Source organism: Electrona antarctica (assembly GCF_951216825.1).
Source record: "Electrona antarctica genome assembly, chromosome: 23".
In the NCBI taxonomy this organism is placed as follows: Eukaryota; Metazoa; Chordata; class Actinopteri; order Myctophiformes; family Myctophidae; genus Electrona; species Electrona antarctica.
In genome coordinates, this window is record NC_136804.1 from 15,797,420 (window position 1) to 15,815,036 (window position 17,617).

Sequence of the window (17,617 nt, forward strand, 5' to 3'; positions counted from 1 at the left end):
GCCCAAATCTGATGTTAGGTGGTCAAATGACCTGAAACTGAAGCAATTCAGTAAAGGTCAACGCTTCCTCATGGGGTCATTTTAGGGCCTAGGACCTCCAGTAAAGGGTAAAATACTCTTCTCGGTTGTGGGAACAACATATCCACTAAAATGACCCAGGAGGAAGTGTTGACCTTTACTGAATTGCTTCAGTTTGAGTTCATTTGAGCACCTAAATTCAGATTTGGGCACCGTAGCATGTGGTTTTTAAGTGGTGGGCCTCGGGTCATCCTAGGGGCTAGAACAGGGGTGCCCACACATTTATGACGTGAGATCTACTTTCAAAATGACCAGCTCAACAAGATCTACCCACTGAAAAAATAAGTGTACCATTGCTGAAAATAGTTTAAATATATAATGTACCTGGGGGGGCTTTGGAATAGGGAGGGGGGAGAAATTATGACAGGCAGTTTCTGCTGTCAAAATATGTCCCCCCGTATTTAACTTAAACGCCCAATGCATTCTCAATGGCAATAGCACAAACTTTGGCATGCTACTAGTCCTACATACTTACACCTAGAAACCCCATTCAAACTTATTTAGGTTCATCTTACGATGTTTGCCTGAAAAGAAATCTTTGAAATGTTTCATAGTTTTAGAAATATAGTGCTTTCAAATTTGAGAAATTCACAATGGGGCTCAATGGCAGATATTGGCACGTCAAAAAAGCACTTTCACCTAGAAACTCCATTCACACTTTTTATAATTCAGCTTACTGTGGAGACACATGCTGGAACTTTTTACTTTGAAATGATTTGTAGTTTCGGAGTTATTTAACTTAAACGCCCAATGCATTCTCAATGGCAATAGCACAAACTTTGGCATGCTACTAGTCCTACATACTTACACCAAAAACCCCATTCAAACCTATTTAGGTTCATCTTACGGTGGACATGTTTGCCTGAAAATAAATCTTTGAAATGTTTCATAGTTTTAGAAATATAGTGCTTTCAAATTTGAGAAATTCACAATGTGGCTCAATGGCAGATTTTGGCACGTCAAAAAAGCACTTTCACCTAGAAACTCCATTCACACTTTTTATAATTCAGCTTACTGTGAAGACAAATGCTGGAACTTTTTACTTTGAAATGATTTGTAGTTTCTGAGTTATTTAACTTAAACGCCCAATGCATTCTCAATGGCAATAGCACAAACGCATGCTACTATATCAGGGGTGCCCACACATTTATGACGTGAGATCTACTTTAAAAATGACCAGCTCAACAAGATCTACCCACTGAAAAAATAAGTGTACCATTGCTGAAAATAGTTTAAATATATAATGTACCTGGGGGGCTTTGGAATAGGGAGGGGGGAAATTATGACAGGCAGTTTCTGCTGTCAAAATATGTCTCCCCCGTATTTAACTTAAACGCCCAATGCATTCCCAATGGCAATAGCACAAACTTTGCCATGCTACTAGTCCTACATACTTACACCTAGAAACCCTATTCAAACCTATTTAGGTTCATCTTACAGTGGATATGTTTGCCTGAAAAGAAATTGTGGAATCTGGAACCAATAATTCTATACAATATTTCAGGTTCTTGGGCATATGGGTGATCCTGTTTATTCAGTAGGTCTGACTAGCTGGCTGACTTAAATTAAATATTTTAAGAAAGAAAATTAGAAAGAATTAGAAAGAAAGAAATTAGTTTAGTTTTAGTTTAGTTATAGTTTTAGTTTTTTTCGTACTTTGGTTTATTTGTCAGGTATAGGATTCAAAAAATATCAGAGTAAGTATTGTGTAATAAAACCTAAAAAATATACCATTTAAAAATATAAACTCAACTATAAAAGTTCAGAAACTTTGGTCCTTTATTTCTCCACTTTGATGATACCATTTGGTATTATGTTTTATATCATTTTAATCGTTGTCACCTGTACAACGAGGTATAGTCTGTATAGATTGTAAGAATCGGGCATTCGTGGAATGAGCAACACAGCTAAACGTGTGGGTAGCGCCTCCAAAAAATGTGCCAAAATTGCAAATGGTTGGTATACCAACCTTTGCTTTGAGTTGCTTAGTGGATTGGATGATTGCACTCTCCCACAGTAATAAGGAAAAAACAACACTTGGTTCTGTTGGTCGCACATACAGCACATACAGCACGCCCAAGCTGATCCCACAAGTGTTCAATTGGCTTGAGGTCTGGACTCACAGCATTTCCATCCTCTCCACTCCTACATTTTTTAGGTACTTTGTGATCCTGGCTCTTTGGGGCGCGCGTTGTCATCCTGGAGGATGGCGTTAGGTCCAGATATGGGATCACCACTGGCTCCAGAATCTCACTGCATTGAGATTGCCTTTAATGATGACAAGTTCTGTCTTGCCCGTGAGAGAGATACTGTTCCATACCAAACCAAGCTGTTGTGGCACGGGTGAATAAATACCAACCACTTGCCATTTTGGCAAATGTTTTGGCAAATGTGTGCTACCCACACATTTAGCTGTGTTGCTCATTCCACAAATGCCTGATCCTTATACAATAGCCCTATACCCTTCCGACGTGCTCCGCATATTTTACAATCATCCTTTTCCACAAGGCACTTCCTTGCGTCTCTCTCCCATATTGGACTGCCTCTTCCTTACCAATTATACTAACTAGGTTTTGTTCCATTTAGTGTAGCACAGTTATTCTCAAAGTTTTTTAATGTCAAGGACCCCTACAACTCTGTGAGTGTACAAATGGAACCAAATTGACCCGGCTCATTTGGTTCCATTTGAGTCCTACATGGCAGTTACAACTGTCAACTCCTACAGTACAACTGTAGTCCACTATGTGGCAGCCTTACTCCATCAATACAATTATTGTCATGACTCTGAAAGCTCCAGTGAGCAGGCCATCATCATGAACTATTCTTAAATTGATAACAATCATAGTTATGCGTCCATTTAGTTCCATTTGTAAACTCAGAGTTAAAGGGCCATCCTCAAAAACCATACGGGCACCACACTTTGAGACCCACTAGTGTAGCACAGTACGTTTCCAGTGAGCCATCATGCACAATGTCAGCACCCTGACTCTGATCAGAATGGAACAGAGCCTTTATTATTTTGTATCATTGGTAACAACTGTGAAGCAAGTAAGGAATTTCTTTCCAAGGCTGAGCCTATTGCATAGAGCAGGGGTTCTCAACCCGTGGGTCGCGACCCCTCGGGGGGTCGCCAAATTATTTTAGGGGGTCCCCAAATTATTTTCAAAAAAAAGACAAAAGATTATTTATTTTATTTTTTTATTCACGATTTTTCAAAAATAGCAGACCTACAAGCTCGTAGCGCGCCACTCGGTGGCGCGCTATGAGCTTGTAGATCTGCTATTTTTAAATAGCTAAATTATAACAATGCTTAAAACACCAAAAGGGGTTCCCGCCCAAAATGGTTTAAGGTTATTGTAGCAGTCAATTTATATTGGGGGTCGGGAGGGGGCGGGGCGGGGGTCCCGAGACGTTGCCAAAGCATTTCCGGGGGTCCCCGGCCAAAAACGTTGAGAACCCCTGGCATAGAGCCTATTGTTGCGGCAGGTGCAGGATTAGATTCCAGCCACACTTGCAGTATACTGGGAACAAAGAACTGATGATTATAAGCACGTGAGCTTCATCAGGGTTAAAATAGATTGTGTACGATCACATGTTCACAATGGAACAACCATTATCAAATTACTCTCGCACTGCCGGATGATCAGAGATCTCTGCGATCTCTGATCGTCTGGATTCTCTGGAAGCGTAAGACTATTATCAAATCTACCAATTCAATAATGAGGAAAATTAAAGACAACCGGCTAAATATAGCCAATCAGATGTCTGCATATAAAACATCAATATAAAATGTTGTGAAGTCAGTGTTAGCTATTATGTGCAGTCTCACTGTACTGTAACTGTAGTGACTGTTTTTACGTAACCACTTCAGTCTGCTAGCGTCTTAACCGTCCTTGCTTGTTCTATACTATAGGCCTGTCATAATAGGCGAACATTAAGTGAAAGAGCACATCTACAAGCTTGGAACCTTTTGAGCTTGTAGAGCAGCTATTTTAAGCAAAGAGATTTAATGTAGCAGTAGAAAGTGAGTGGGCCAAGGATTGACCCCAAGCTTTTCAGAAACCCGATCACTTATCTGAGAGTAGAATGGTTGCCAATTGTTTTATTTTATTTTATTTATATTTTCTGTTAAGACCTACCGAGTTGTTTCAATCCGCTATTTTATATATTATATAAATATTGGCAGAAGACATAAATTGCATGAAGAAATATTGTAATAATACTGGGTGTACTGTAATGGTGAAACTGTAAACATTTGACTGAAATGTTGTAGGGTTTGTGATCCTGTGTGAAAGGTCCACAGACAGGCATTCCTTCTATCCCCCATCACCCCAGCAGTGGCCTCTACCTCTCCATCTCCACCACAGGGCAGCAATTCCATCACTGCAGCTGCAACCCCGCTCACACCTCCACCACCACCACTGTTGATTACAGTGGACGAGGTTCGGAAGGAGCTGGGGAGGCTGCGCCCTGGAAAGGCAGCAGGCCCAGATGGTGTGTGCCCAAGATTGCTCAAGGTGTGTGCAGCCCAACTGGCGGAGCCCGTACAGAAGATTTACAACCTGAGCCTTCAAATGGGGAGGGTCCCGGTTCTGTGGAAAACATCATGTCTTGTCCCGGTACCCAAGGTAGGGCGGTCGGGTGAGCCAAAAGACTACAGACCGGTGGCTCTCACATGATCACATCTCACATCATGAAAACCCTGGAGAGGCTGCTTCTCTGTAAACTGAGACCGCAGGTCAATGACCTGCTTGACCCCCTGCAGTTCGCATACCAGGAACACATGTGGTGTGGAGGATGCTGTCCACTCCCACCTGGACAGGCCGGGTGGTTATGTGAGGATTACATTCTTTGACTTTTCAAGTGCATTTAACACCATCAAACCCCCCATACTCAGAGATAAACTCGATGGGATGGGGGTGAGGGGTGGACTGGCCACAGGACGTACCGGTCATATTACCGGTGGGCCGAGACCGTAGGGGGCCGCTCAAGTTATATGATTTTTTTTTAAATAAATAAATACAAATTGACAGACAAAGTGAGTGACAAATAAACCCTCTTCTATCTTGAATCCTTTTGCAAGCATTGTTGTGAGAGCAACAAAGGGTTGTGTAGTTGTCTATTGGTTTAAAAGATAAAGATAAAGAAAACTTTATTGTCCATTAAATTGACATAAAATGGAAATTCATCTTTGGCACACCGGCAGTCAGTTATAACAATAAAACATTACAAAAAATACACAGGTGCATTAAAATACTATATAAAAATGCATTCACATTAACACAACAACAGTGATCATGAGCAGTGGCGATTAGACTATTTAAACATTTTCTTATTTAAAATGTCCACAGCAGTTGGCACAAACAAAGTTTTGTAACCCTTCTTTTTTGCTAATTTTGCCCTAAGCCTCCTGCCCGATGGCAACAAGTCAAATTCAGAGTGAAGAGGATGGGTAGAATCATTCAATCTGAATTTTTGGTTATGGAGCGGTTGTATTATGTCCTGAAGTTGCAGTTGTTTGTCTCCAATGATCTTACTTGCCTGGTTGACTACCTGGGTGAGCTTGTTTTTATCTCTAACTGAGAGATTCCCAAACCAGGACACGATGTTAAAAGTGAGAACACTCTCAGTGAGTGATCTATAGACCATGGTCAGGGTGTGTTTACTGGCATTAAAACTTCTCAGTTTCCTGAGAAGATAAAGCCGCTGCCTTGCCTTTTTGTAGATGTTATCTGCATTGGTCTGAAAGGTGAGTTTATGGGTGCACCATTGTCTATGGTCGTTCCCAGATATTTAAAGTCACTGACCTGCTCCACTTCCTCCCCACTCATAGTAACAGGCCTAAAGATGGACCCTGAGCCCTCTGCTCTTGACCCGCCCCCAAACACAGCTCCTTGGTCTTAGTGACATTAAGGTCAAGGAAGCTGCTGTCAAACCAGGTGGCAATACGGTCGATGTGCTGGGAGTAAGAGGGACTTGTATCATGTATGTTGTTGTGTTCTGTAAAAGTGGTGGTATTAGGGCTTGTTTGTGTGTGCCTCGACGGAGCGGGCGGTAGAGTTTCTGCTATCTGCACACTGGTTGCGGTGGGCCGGTCTGGGCCAAATTCGCGCGAAAATGACCGGGACGATTTTTTGTCCCAGTTACCTGGATTACCGACTACCTGACAGTATGTCAGGCTGGGGAACTGCGTCTCTGAGACGCTGCTGAGCAACACAGGGGCACCACAGGGGACTGTCCGGGCTCTTTTTCTGTTCACATTGTACACGTCGGACTTCAAGTACAACTCTGAGTCCGACTCCTGCTTCATTCAGAAATACTCTGATGACATAGCCATTGTGGTGTGTGTCAAGGATGGGCAGGAGGAGGAATACAGGGACCTGACGAAGGCCTTCGGGGAATGGAGCGAGAGATACTGCCTCCTCCTAAACACCTCCAAGACTAAGGAGATGGTGGTGGACTATAGGAAGAACAAGCCTGCTCCTCTCCAGCCTGTTAATGTCCAAGGGACATACACATCCACAAGTACAGTCATACTCATACAAGTACCTGGGAGTTCACCTAGACGAGAACCTGGACAGGGCTCTGAACTCAGACGCTGTCTATAAAAAGGCTCAGATCCTTTGAGGTGTGCAGCAGAATGCTGTACATGTTCTACCAGTCGGCAGTGGCAAGTGTCCTGTTCTACGCTGCAGTCTGCTGGGGAGCCAGTGTGATGGACAAGAATGCCAAGCCGCTAAACAAACTGGTGAAGAAGGCTGAATCAGTACTGGGGGAGAGGCCTGACTCACTGGAGTCTGTTGTGGAGAGATGTACACAAAATAAGATGCGGGCCATAGTGGACAATGTGAGTCATCCTCTCCACAAAATCTTGGCAGACCAGAAAAGTGGTCGCAAGAACCTGTTTCATTCTGTGACATCACATGTAAGAACAACTATATCATGAACCAGTTGTTCAACTGTTATGCATCTGACTTGTATTTATTTTCTGTATTTCATTAGGTAGGCCTATTTGTTCAGATTTGGTTTGGATTGAGAACCTTAAAGCCCAAGTCACTTCATTAACAGTATATAAACAAAACTATTTAATTCACAGCAATAGACTGCCAGTAAGCCTTCACTGTTGCTGTTTTCAGTGTCCCGATAACACTGATAGGACATTGAAATAATTGATTCTCAAAACAAATTGGCGCAAGTTAATTTATATAGTTTGGGACATACATGTGTTTATTCTTCATCTAACAACGAATCATATGTTTCCATCTGTTTCTGTTCTGTGCATCTTCGGTCACTCCCCTTCATGTACCCCTCCTCAGGTGAAGGGTACCTCATCTCTTCTCTGCACAAAACATCTCAACCTCGCCTCTCTTGTCTTATACTTTTTATCGCTATGGTTTTATCCCCAAACCTGACCTGGGCTGATCCTCTAATGTAGTCATTTCTGATTCTGTCAATCCTTGTCACTCCTATGACAATCGTAGCATTAATTCTCAATTCTGCCACCTCCAGCTCCTGTGTCTTTGTCAGTGCCACTGTTTCCAAGCCGAACAGCATGGCTGTTCTCACAGCTGTCTGTTTTGTATCTTATCTCTTGCTGGTACCCTTCTGTCACAATTCACAAATCACAAATCACTTTTTCGAAACTGCCCCCACCCACCCCCTCACTGTATATGTTTCTTTTCCCTTTTTACCTCTATGATGATTTCCTGTTTTGACTATTATAGTTGTGTATATTCGTACGTCTGTACGTCTCTAAATGTGTTGATGAATTGAAAATGGCGGGCCCTATTGTAAACAAGTTTAATGCTTTGTGTCGTCCACTCACAGTTAACAGTTTTTGTATTGAGTTGTACTTGAAATGTAGGCAAACTGTTAATAAATCAATCAATCAGTCCACATCAGTCCAGACACTTTCCTCCATTCATTCCATGTGTTTGTGTATAATAAATGAATTCATGTAATGAAATGAAAGGGGCAATGATTAATTGCCCATTTAGAATTGTCGTTCTTATTGTGATGTGATGTCACTCTAAGGTTTTTAAATCTAATCTTGGGAAACAGATATTGGGAGTATTGTCCGGAGACAAATTGATAACGGCTGTATTATTTACATTTGGGAATTTAGCTAGTTTGTCATTGTTTGGGTCCTAAAGCTAAACTTAAGGAATGCATGGCTGCACAAATGGCTGCCTAAATCTATCCTGGCTTCATTTTCAACTGGTAGAGTGCTTGTGCAGCAAGTGTGCTGTTCATCCTCTTCAATTATTGATAAGCCTGTGTGCACAAGTCGTGTAGGCCTAATTTCCTGCAAAATATCCTCCATTATTGTTTTGGGGGTAGCAGGGATATTTTTATTTTATTTACATCAGTTATGATGACACGTTTAACATTTTGGACATGTGTTGTGTTGAATGCTGATGCTGACAGTCAGAACGTTGTGTTGTGTTGGACGTGGAAGGAGCATCCCTCCCCCTTCCTTCCAGAGGACAAAGACTGAAATGGGTCAGACTCAGTATACACATCTCTTGCATCGCATTCGCAGATTGCGCTCCTCCACTCTCATGTTTGGCCCAGGCGAATAGATTAATACGTTTCCCGTTTGCCATGTTTTGGTTAAAAACATCGTGATATAGTGGGCCTATCTATAATCGATTTTTGCGTCCGATACAGTTTATATATAAGAGATTTCGAGGGGAAAAAACCATCCGCTCAAGGTGCTTTGGGGATCGTTTCTCGGTGATTGTCAACATGTCCTCTGCGTCTTCGGACGGGTAAGGTACCATACCATCAATACTAGCATCATGTATTAACATTGATATAATGCGATAAATTGTGGTTCGAGACTTCGAGTTTTAGATATCCAGATGATGCCCAGCGCTCGGGTGCAGCGTCGGTGTCCTGCGGGACAAACAATGTGTGGAGAAATGGATGCTCTACTCTAGAGAATCATCCAATAGAATAGAACCGGCGTGCTTTCCTGTATATTTCGTAACTATAGCCTATTTAGGGCCTTTATCGCCGACATGTCATGTACGTGATCTTTTAATTTGGCCCTTTTAGATAGGTTGCAGGGTGTGTGAGTCAGTGAGTGTCCTCAGAAAAACAGTTTAAAGATTGCGTCATTGTGGAATCAAGCTAGTGAATGACATGAGACAACTGCATGACACAACTTAAACAGTGAACTGTGATTTTAGACTGCAGGTGCAATTCCACCTGTGAACCAGATAGACAGATCATGACCCGCTTTTTAAACGTTTAAAGAAAGTGAACCTCAAAAATCAACAGCAGCTATTATAGGCCTTTGTTTTGACCATGCTTCTTAAGAAGCATGGTCAAAACAAAGGCCTATAATGAGATAATTATCTCATTGGCAGAATGTTTTAGGTAAGGCCCATAGTATCACCCTGTTGTAACACAACTTCAGGACTTTCTGGAATAATAGCCTAATAGGGTGTAAAAATGAAGATAGTAGTTTATGGGCTTTATATAAGCAGGTTTACAGTAGGTAGGTAAACACTAGCAATAAGGAAGAGCACCCATGCAATATAATTGCAGTAACAGTAATTATAGTAAACATACTCTTTTAACCTACTTAAAAAAAAATCTACAAGCTCAGGCCACATGTTGTGTTGTGAGCATGTAGAGCGGCTGTTTTCGAATACCTGAAATATAGGCCTACAATAGGGTTTTCTAGGCTATTAATAATTGATATCTGCAAACTAAAGCTGTCAAATAATTGCAGTTGAGAATAGGTATAGGCTACAATATCTGCCTGGCATGTAGCGGTATAGAAGTAAACTATCCCCATAGGCCTACTCAAATATGCACCTCCAAATTGTAGGCTACTAAAAGTACAGTATACTTGGATACTTTTCACCACTTAGTCTAGTAGCCAAAAAGTGAACCCGGACATGTTGAGTACACCAACGTTTTATGTTAGAAATGTTTAGTATGGGTCCCCAGCATGTAGAAACTGCCGGATGCTAACTTGCATATGTTGAGCAATTTTCATACACTTCATAATTTTCAATATGTGACGATACCAAGTGTTTTTTGCAAAACTAATGCTTGGAATGGATTCAGCATCATTAAAACCCCCTAGTTTGACATGTCACATGCTACATAAAGCATGATGAAATTTTGAATATTTTGCCTTCTATAGGTTGTAATTGGTATGGTCACATAGTATGCCAATTCTGAAAATTGCTCAACATATGCAAGTTAGCATCCGGCAGTTTCTACATGCTGGGGACCCATACTAAACATTTCTAACATAAAACCTTGGTGTACTCAACATGTCCGGGTTCACAATGGGGCTCTATGGGCTGGCTACTAGACTAACTGGCGAGATAATAAAGGAGATAACAGCGAGGCTGTTCCTCATCCCAAGCAGGAGACGGGATCAGAGTCCTGCTGTGAGGAGATAGTGGGTCTCTGGGTGTGATGGACTGTGGACCCAGACGGCTGGCCAACATCTGATGGAGAACTACTTCAACTTACAAGCTGTCGGTGAGTGAGTACATGAACTGCACCACAAAATAATGAACATTTTAATTTAGAAATCATTTGTCCACTCACATTCGATTTAGATTCTGTTTTGTATGCATATTTGTTCCTGTACTGCTATGTTTTTGTTTGTTATGCTATAAATGTTTATGTATAGACTAGGGTCAAAATGGAAATAAGTCCTTGAGCTTTATTGTGTCTTTATCCTCTGTAATGCAATACTTGTAAACCAACCGATTTGATTGATTGATTTAATACTATATTAGCCAGCTGGGAAACAGTATGGTTACAAAATATATGCTAAAAGAACACAAAAAATCTTCCTTTGTACATTAATTCATCATTAAGATGATACAATACTCTCCTCATAATTAAGGACTATGTGGCAGCGATTCACCATTGAATATATTTCTAAATGTTAGTTTTTATAGGATATGTTAGTCAAACGTGTGCACTTATTCCGCTTAAAGTCACAGGCGTGAATCTGACACTTCTCTCGCTCCAAAGGAGATAATGAAACAGTTGACAGAAATATCTTCCTTTGTTTTAGATTTCTATATTTACACACTGTTGGCTTTGAACCTAGTGGTCTATTGTCACTTTGAAAGCAATAACAGATAAGGGATTTTGAAATACAGAGGGGAATAAAACAAGGTTTTTAATGTTGACATGAAGATCAACTTCACTGAGTCGACAGGCTGATAGCTGAGAGAAGAGTTCTTTTAAACCGTGCAGCAAAGTAGTTGATGTGTGAACACACATGGTTTTGAAGGAAGATCGTTCTTTTCAAAGTGTCGAGGTGGAAGGCTTCCAGGGCCTTAGTTAGCTTTCAGTAGTGTTTTTTTTAGAACTTTAGGACTGCTTAATTGGATATAGAATACTGATTTGCACCTGGAACGTCTCAATGAATTTGGTTTGCTTACCAACTAGTTAATCTAGTTAGCCTACGCCCTACAGTACATGTCCATTAAGTTTGTTTAGCGTAGACATACATTTTACAAATATTACAAATATTATTTTCCATGCCACTGTGAAAGAGTCTCCCTTGGTGAGGCATGGAGTCATGGAGAGCAAACTCACATGGCCCGGTATCACAGAGCAAACTCACATGGCCCGGTATCACAGAGCAAACTCACATGGCCCGGTATCACAGAGCAAATGCAGCTTTGAATATAACATGAGTCAAAGTGGATGCTGTAACAGACGTCATGTGTCAAGTCTGTGTAATCTTTGACACTGAAATGACACATGACATGTCATCGTGAACTTGTCATCATGAATGACTTTTTCCCACAGCTAGAAATCTTTTATATGTGATGAAAGAATCAAAGATGGACCAAAAGATTTACTTTATAGGTTGAATGTGTTCTTTTAACTGTCAGTTTATATGCTGAGCCAATTTAAGTAAGTGTGAATTTATCACCAGAACTAGGGTGCCTGAAAGTTCAAAATAAAAAAGTAATTATCTTCTTCCCAACTCAACAGACTTCTGTGTCAAAGTCTTGGCGCTTTTGACATTAGAGTGTAAAAGTAATTTTCACTGTGGAATATCAGTTTCCAGGAAATGATTCCCAATGCATTTTTCCCATAGACATTTCAAAAAGTATTTATTTAAAGACGTTTACGCCGCCGCGGACAAAGCCAACTCGAGTTGTGACAAATCATGACAATAAACACAATATTTTGGACCAAACAAATAATAATAATAATTACAAAGAAGAAAAACAACAAAACAAGTTGTGTTGTAACCTGCCGTTTTTTTCTTCTTTCTAATTCTTTGTTCGGCCCAATTTCTTTTGTTTGTTGTCATGATTTGTCACAACTCGAGTTGGCTTTGTACGAGGCTTAAAAGGTCTTTAAATAAATACTTTTTGAAAAGTCTATGAGGAAAATTAACAGGGAATCATTTCCTGGGCCCTGGTAGGGGGCGGGACTGTGACGCTCTATTGTGGAGACAATTAAGACCAACATTTCCCTTGACCTGTGATTAGTCTTTGTTCAATGTTTGGTGCATTCATTCCATCCTGTTTGTAAACCACTTCTGAAATCAATATATCGCAACAATGAGTTTAGCATGATTCAGTCTACGTCTGTGCGTCCCCAGGCGGTTCAGTTACTTACTTTACATTAATTTAAAACTACACTTGGCGGGTCATGCGATTATGCTGCGTAATCAGGTCATCCCGGGCCATTTCCTCTCTTTCTCCAATATTTCTTGATTCTTTCCACCGTGCTGTCAAATACGCATACATGTCCTCCTGCTCCTGATATTGAACTCTCTACAGACCATTTCTCTAGATCCGTGCTCCCCACTGTGGACTGTGCTGAGGGTTTTTGGCCTTTCTAAAACGAGCCTGGTGGAAGTGCTGCAGCCATGATGCTCACATGGAACAGTCTGCCCGCGCGGACGCTCGTCGCGGCCTCGGCCATGATGCTGATGACAATCGTCTGTGCCGCACCGATGGAGGCAGAGACATGTTACTCCAGACAACATCAGAAGGCCGTTGTCAACGTCAGAGTTGCCTTAACCAATCCCAGGACGGCCATGGACACGCGCGTGGTCACGTCCGAGCGGGAATGTGTCCTGGCCTGCTGCTCAGGGGAAGTGAAGCCGGGTAGGTGATTTCGTTCGTTCGTTCGTTCGTTCGTTCGTTCATTCATTCATTCATTCATTCATTCATTCATTCATTCGTTCGTTCGTTCGTTCGTTCGTTCGTTCATTCATTCATTCATTCATTCATTCATTCATTCATTCATTCATTCATTCATTCATTCGTTCGTTTATCTAGGCAAGACCTCCACATCTGGGGATTGGAAATCACAGCTCTTTTAGAAATGCATGTGCCTGATTTAGAATTAGTTGCACACGAGTGTCACCGTGTGCCAATTTAGATCGATTAATAGTAAGTGGTATTTTTGGGGGGGGTAAAAAATAAAGTATTGTTAAAACGTTTAAGCTCTAAAGTCCGATGGTAATGATTGCTATAGACTGTTTGTTCAGTAACAACCCCTCTATGAACAGAAAATACATTTTCAGGTGGGTTACAAATTTAATTCAATCAGAAGAGGTTGCTCCACAAAGTTCATTTTACAGCTTGTGTTCCAGTTCCATGTTGTCTTCCATTTCTTATCTTCCAATTTTCACTTATTCCTTGATCTTGTATTCAGTTCTCTCTACTGATCTCTACCAACCTGAAATCTGTTTACTAAAGAGCTCAGAATCAGAATCAGCTTTATTGTCACATCACAGATTTACAGGTGTAAAACAGTATTTGTTTTTTGTTCAAGCTCCATCGTTTTTGTCATTTCCATAAGAGAAAAAAGGTAGGGGAAAGGGTTAAGAGAGATGACTAAAAAAACAAACAAATTATCTACATATTGACATATAGCTGAGGTAAGACATAAAAAGTGCATAGCAGCAAATATACTTTTTACATGATTACAATTCAGTGGTTCCCAAACCTATTAGCCCATGATTACCCTGAAGAGAAATTAGACATTCACCTGGGACCCAAATTAGTGAAAATACTACTAGCAGATCTACAAGCTCACAACGCAACACTTCGCTCCGCAATGTGAGCTTGTAGATCGGCTATTTTCATACATACATTTATTTTCTAATTTATGGAATTTCTTAGATTAGAGGAGGCGCGTCTGGACGGGGTATATCCGGACAAAAGCAAATTCAAGAAATTACTTCGAAAAAACATTTAATTTGGTATTAATTCATGAAAAGTTTTTGGGTAATGTTTTTTGAAAATGTTTTAAAATTATAATAATTAAAAACAAAATGTAGGAAATAAAACAAGGAAGGAACCATAAAAATGTGTCCCCGACCCACAAATAGGTTCCGACCCACTGTTTGGGAAACAGGCAGACTGGGAGAACAAACATGCAATTTAAAGATGGAGTGCCACATTTTTTGTATTTTTCCAGTTTTTCATGTGTCTATGAGGTGACAGTACTTCATTAGACACCCTGGAGTAGTTTTTATGTGCAATGGTGTATTAACTTTGTATTTAGGGTTTCTTCCTGGAGGCTGAACCCTTGACAGTCAAACGGGCCAATGAAATAAACAGTAATATAGTGACATCACACTATCAGCCCCTCCCCTAACCCCTCCCCCTTTATCATACAACTACAGCTGTGGGTGCGGCTTCAGTTCAGGTGGATCACCACCCATCACCACTTACCAGGCAAACCAGGCATACTTAATGAACTGGTGGGCGTGCCCACATAAAAACATTTGTAATTTTTGTAATACTGTACACTTTTTTGAAAAAATTATACCTCCTTATATAACAATAAGACCTGATGATCATGTTTTAGGGTGGAATCACGGCACTCCATCTTTAACATTTATCATAGGTTTAACAAAGACATGATTTGAGTATCACCAGCAGATGGCAGCAGTGTCTAATGTGTAGTTGCACCTACCTAGAGAGAGTGTGAGCCCAATCTGAGAACCCATAGTCAAAAAAACAGTAAGACGAGAAGCGATGTCGTGCTGAAACAACAGAGCTTCTTAATACGTCACAGAGCCCTCTTTTCCTTTGAATTTGACAGAGTCAACAGTCTGTCTCGAGAGACTACTGTGAGCCTGGCAGTTGCATTCCAGTACTGGATATGAGTAACTTATGGTGATGTAGTAGAATAGATACACTGTTTTAGCAGCAATTCGGAATTGCAATAGCGTTGTCATTTTACTGTTTGTTCCCTATAGTGTAATTTGTTATCCACATTTACTTTGTTTTAGTTGTATCACTTAAGACCAGATTTATGGAAATAGACCACATTTTAGCTAGTTAACAATAGTGCAGCAGTGGATATAACTGTGGTCTGTCTATTTGAGTGTCTGTCCAACCATGTACTGTACACCTGTACCTTGTGTGGTGTCATTTTGAGTATCCAACATCTATCTCGATGAATGGATCGGTACAATAACGTTTCCAGCCATGGTGAGACTACATGCGGTTATCAGGTGCTATTCGAGAGAACACAGTGACCAGGCAGGCCAAAAATTACATCCTTGGTTGCCTCAAAACACAAGCTGTTTTTTTGTTTCCAGTAGACTGGATTACTGTAATGGTCTGCTCACAGGACTTTCAAACAAAGCTCTTCGTCATTTCCAACTGATTCAGAATGCTGCTGCTAGAGTCCTAACGAAAACTAGAAAATATGAATATATATTTTTTTGTTACTTGTCTATAAATCAATTTATAGACAATTAAATAAGTTTGTGGGACCAACTACATCTCAGACATGCTGAAGCCATATGAACCCTCTAGAACCCTTAGGTCATCTGGGGCTGGCCTACTAATTGTTCACCCCATACTGTAGTTGGAACAAAACATGGGGAAGCAGCATTTCACTATTATGCACCACAAACCTGGAATAATATTCCAGGTTACATTAGGAAATCTACAATAGCTGTTTTTATTTTTTAAGTCCAATTTAAAAACACATGTATTTAACATTGCCTATCCTAATGATGTCTAATAACAGCTACGTCTTGCCTGGACTTTAAATGGGCTGTTATTTATTTATTTATTATTATTAATGGTGGGAGTATTTGTTCTAATTTATATGCTCCTTTATCTTACAGTTTTTAATTGTATCTATTATAATCTTTATTCATTTTAAAGTGCACTGTTGCACTCTGTATTTGTTTTTATTCTGTAAAGCACTTTGAATTGCCTTGTGTAATGTGTATGAAAGGTGCTATATAAATTGCCTTGCCTTGCCTTGCCTTGCCTTGCCTGGCCTTGCCTTTTATGGGTCATGAATAAATGTCAAAACATAAAATAATAATAATGAAAATAAATGTCATGAATACAAAATAAACTAAATCCATAAATTAGAAAACAAATGTTTAAGGAGTAGTGAAAATAGCTGATCTACAAGCTCACAACATTGTGAGCTTGTAGATCAGCTATTTTCAATAGTTTGGGTCCTGGGCAATAATTTCTAAAAGGTTTGGGAACCACTGCTATAGACAACATTCAGCCACTAATTGTCACAATCCACTCATCATAACATCTTCTGTTGCATAACATTCCTTATTTCCCTGAGTCATGTCTAAACGGCAGCACTCATTCGGTTTGCAGATTGGTACTAAGTAGTCATAGATAAGTATTACATAATGGTGCATTTGTATAGCACCTTTATCCAAAGTGCATTACATTCACACACCAATGGTGGAGGAGGAAATCATGCAAGGCACCAACCTGCTCATCGGGAACAGTTAGGGGTTTTCAGTGTCTTGCTCAAGGACACTTTGACAGTAATGTTGGGGGAGCCCGGCATCGAACGGGGAACCTTCCGTTCGACCGTTCCACAAGCGGACACTCTCTACCTCCTGAGCCGCTGCCGCCCAACCGAAGTTAATAATAATCTTTATTGTCCTGAAGGATTTTCGTCTTCACAGGTCTGTTCAAACACCCACACCATTCAACACATCGTACAGATAAATGTAACAGCAAGACAATACAAAAACACGAGGTCGGCTACAAAAAGATGAGGTTGGCTAAATTCAAGTCACAAATACAACAAAATAGCTATCAGATTCAGTAGTACACTATCATTATGGCCTTATTGACAACACCACATGTAACATGGCTGATATTGCATATTGGTGTAGCCCATAAGTGTAAACTCAATCCATATTCATACGCCTGATAGTCCTCGGACTGGATAAAACAGTGGCTAATATGTCTAATTGTCTATGCAGATTGTTGCCAGTTCCTGGCTGCTAAAGGCTAAGTTAAAACACTCAGTTGAATACAATTGTCTTCCTTTTTTTCTCTTAAAGGTGCCAAGTGCAACATGGCTGTATTCAACTCTAAAAAACCCACGGCGACTGAAAACTGCTACTTGTTCCACTGTGCAACAGAGCAGGACTGTCCTCTAATGTCGGCTACGGAGGGCATCAACACCTATGATATCTTCAAAGGTAACTGAATTGCATTGCTTTGACCGCATGTGTGTTCATCTATAGTGCAGTTGTTCTCAACCTGTGGGACGTGGCGTGAGG